Here is a 4,002-nt window from a genome sequence, read left to right as displayed (position 1 = left end):
CATCCAACTGATAATGACTGAGGTCTTCAAGTAAAATTTGAATGTAGGATAAAACTGAGACCCTGGATTGAGCGATGAGCAGCTAAGATGCAGTGAAATTCCCAAATCTGAAATTTCCCCTCTCTGATCACAGCATCCCGATACTCTAATGATCCCACTCCTTTGCTCCTGCAGGACCTACTGTGTCCAAATAAGAAGTTCCATTTTTGACTTTTGCCTTTTCTTTCAGAATATCCACCTGCTGCAACTTCATTTACCTTCCTACCTGGTCGGACTCTACCGCCCTTGCCAGTAGTGCTCTTGTCTGGACACTGGACTGGACTCTTCCGTCAGCATGTGAACTTGTGCTATAGGCTGCCTGGCCAGACTTTGAGCTCAGAAAATCCCTAAGGTCTATTTTCTTTGCTCACACTCAGAAGCTCACACTCAGTAGAATCACAGAAGTAATCTCCACATCTGTCTAAAACAGTGATAAAAGCGTGGAGCACTGGGTGTTATGCACAAACAATGAATCATGGAACACTACATCAAAAACTAATGATATAATATATGGTGATTAACATAACAATAAAAAAATTAAAAAAAGAAAAATCACTTTCAAATTCCTTCCTAATTAACCAGGAAAATATGTTCAACAAGAAAAATCTTCAATGAACATACCGTAAGATGAAAGAGTCAGATTCTGTTAAGAAATAGACTCATCCTGCCTACCTATCTGTGAAGGAGGATTGAAATACAAGAGGCTGGTTCTTGCTCATTACTTGTTGCCACAGTGACCAGGACTCAGTAACTAAAGGCATTGGCGTTCCACTCATCTGAGCTTCGTAGGCCATTTATTATCAGATAGGGAAGCCACAGAATGGCATTCTTAGGTATCCTAGGACTCAGAAACCAGATTGTCTTCCCAGATAAGTGGTCCTAAAGGCCTGCTTCAGAACCCAACATATTAATCAACATTAAAAAAGTATTTTATTTATTTATTTGACAGAGAGAGTGAGAGAGCATAAGCAGGGGGAGTGGCAGAGGGAGAGGGAGAAGCAGGCTTCCTGCTGGGCAGGGAGCCCGATGCGGGGCTCGTTGCCAGGACCCTGAGATCATGACCTGAGCTGAAGGCAGATGCTTAACGGACTGAGCCACCCAGGTGTCCCTTAATCAACATTTAGATTCAATAAAGAAGAGTGGTGGCTGAAACTGGATTGGGGCAATCAGTAAGATAAGTTAAATATACAGAACTAAATTGAATTTATACGAATAGTGTATAATGAATTTATATGAATAGTGTATATATTTGAAATAAAGTTACTTGAAACAGATGATTTATACTATTCAACACAAAGACAATGCTATAGTCTATGACTACAGTCTAAATGAAAAAGGAAAAAATACATATACAAGAAAGGAGAAGCTTCACCAAAGGAAACCAAAGTCCTGGGTTTTACATCCTTCAAAAAGGGGAGTAATGTTCTTATGTTGCTCTTGATTTTAATGAGATGGTAAAAATCTAAGAATGGTTTAATTGAAACAGGATGCTTTCCTTCTTAATTATTGCAGAGAATAAGAACAAACTAATAGTCCATATCTAAAAAGAGGAAAAGGATTAAAACCCAGGAAGTATAAAATAAGACATTTTATTTCTGTAACAATTAAAATGGCCATTTGCCTCTTTTTCTGCCCAGCACCCCTGCGTTTTTCTGAGAAATCTTCCCATGTCCCCATCCCTACTCTAACCATAGACTCCACATGGAGATAACATCTTTTTGCATGATCTTACTTACCTGGACTAGATTACCTGGAAGTGAACATCTGACCTAAACTGGGTCAATCCTGGAACCTCATCATCCCCAGCCACTTACCACCCAGCACATAGGCTGGCACATACTGTGAACACCATACTCCTCCTCCAGGGTTTATTCAACAGGACCTACATGCAGGGGTTTCTTGTTTCTTAGGAGATAAAGCCTGGAAGATGTGTGGAGTGGTGGGTATGGACAAAAGCAGAGAGAAGCCAAGAGGTGAGGCAGAGCAAGAGAATCTTGGTAATATCAAGTCTCTGGCTCACTGGGTCTCGATTTAGCTACACTCTTATCCTTTCTGGTTGCAGGAGCCAGTGAATTTCTATTTTGCCTAAGCTAATTGAAGATGAATTTCTATATCATGCAACCAAATACACAAACGCAAAAATTATGATTATGAATGTAAATGAGCTCAATTCTCTTAGTAAACAGTCAAATACTCAGATTGGAATGGAAAATGAAATACAGTTATTTAAAAGAATACCTTCTGAAAGAAAAAGGTAGAACAAAATGATTTGCAAATACCAACCCAGACAGATATTTAAGACAAACACAATTCAAAGCTGAAATCATGAACAGTGTCATTCCTTTGAGTTGATTAATAGCATGATCTATAGAAAAGACAAAGTAGGGTTGATGTAGCAGCTCAAGAATATCTTCAAGGAACTTTAATATTTCTGTTTCATCATTCTTGGCATGTGACTCTCATTTTGGTTACAAAATAGACGCTTCAGCTTCAGACATCAGTTCTGTGCTCCAGGCAGGGAGAGGGAGAGAAGGCATGGCATTTAAATTAAGAAAGCAAAACTCCTTAGGAATCACTGGCAGACTTCTGTTACACGTTGTATTGGTAGGTAATGTATCGCATGGCCATCACTATTGCAAGGGAGGCTGAGCATTTATAAGCAGGGCCCATTGTCACCCCAAATCATAATTCTAGTACACAAAAAAGGGGATAATGGAAATTGCATAGGCAACTTGCGGTGGCTGGACCACCTGTCAAAAGTGATATAAACTGGCCACTCTGACACCTCTTTGGTAGTAACTACAAATTGTTTGGTGACATCCTATTGGAAAGTAATTTGGCAGTGTGTAGCCTGCAAAGTCTTTACATCCTTTGATCCAGTTGTTAATTGGGAAAATGTCTCTTCCACACTTGTCTGATTTTCATGAGAAATATTTTTTCCTAAATTTCCCCTTTGCAAAGCTCCAGTCTCCAGCTTCCCCAAGGAAGATAGAGTGACTTCCCTGCTTAGTTAGTTTAAAGTAAGAGATAGGCATCCATAGTTCAGTTGTCCCTTTTTTCCTCTTGGGGCCATCTCTTTATTTTTTTTTTAAGATTTTATTTATTTATTTGACAGAGAGAGAGAGAGAGAGAGAGACAGTGAGAGAGGGAACACGAACAGGGGGAGTGGGAGAGGGAGAAGCAGGCTTCCCGCTGAGCAGGGAGCCCAATGCGGGGCTCAATCCCAGAACCCTGGGATCATGACCTGAGTCGAAGGCAGACGCTTAACGACTGAGCCACCCAGGCGCCCAGGGGCCATCTCTTTATAGGAAGCACACATTTTGGTTGGCTCCATTATGCCACTGGTGTTTTACAGCATTAGGTCCATTGTGAGAACACAGTTTGGTTATTCAGATGTGTCTCTGATAGATGGTAAGGATGCCTAGTTCTGTGTCTCAGGCTGCCACACACATAAGCCACCTCCTCCAACCCAGCCTTTATCAATAATTAAAGGGATATTTAAAATTAGCTTGGTTCTATAAAGAAATGTTAGGATTTTGGTTGATTGCACTGGTATCCTATGTTCAACTTTCTGAAGAACTACAAAAATGTTTTCCGAAGTGACTTAACCATTTTACATTCCCACCAGCAATGTGTATGTGTATATATGGTACTAGCCCCTTATCAGATACATAATTTGCAGATATTTTCTACCATTCTGTGGGTTGTCTTTCCACGTTCTTGATAGTATTCTTTGAAGAACAAAGGTTTTAAGTTTGATTAAGTCCAATCTATATATTTTTCTCTGTTGTCTGTGATTTTTTACTTAATCCAAGGTGATGACAATTTACACTTTTGATTTTACAAAGAAACTTACAGTTTTAGCACTTACATTTAAGTCTTTGGTCCATTTCAAGTTAAATTTTTGTGTATGTTATGAAATTGAGATCCAACTTCATTCTCTTGCATGTGGATATTCGACAC

This window comes from Zalophus californianus, chromosome 9 (assembly GCF_009762305.2).
Source record: "Zalophus californianus isolate mZalCal1 chromosome 9, mZalCal1.pri.v2, whole genome shotgun sequence".
NCBI classification, from domain to species: domain Eukaryota; kingdom Metazoa; phylum Chordata; class Mammalia; order Carnivora; family Otariidae; genus Zalophus; species Zalophus californianus.
This window is presented reverse-complemented; position numbering follows the sequence as displayed.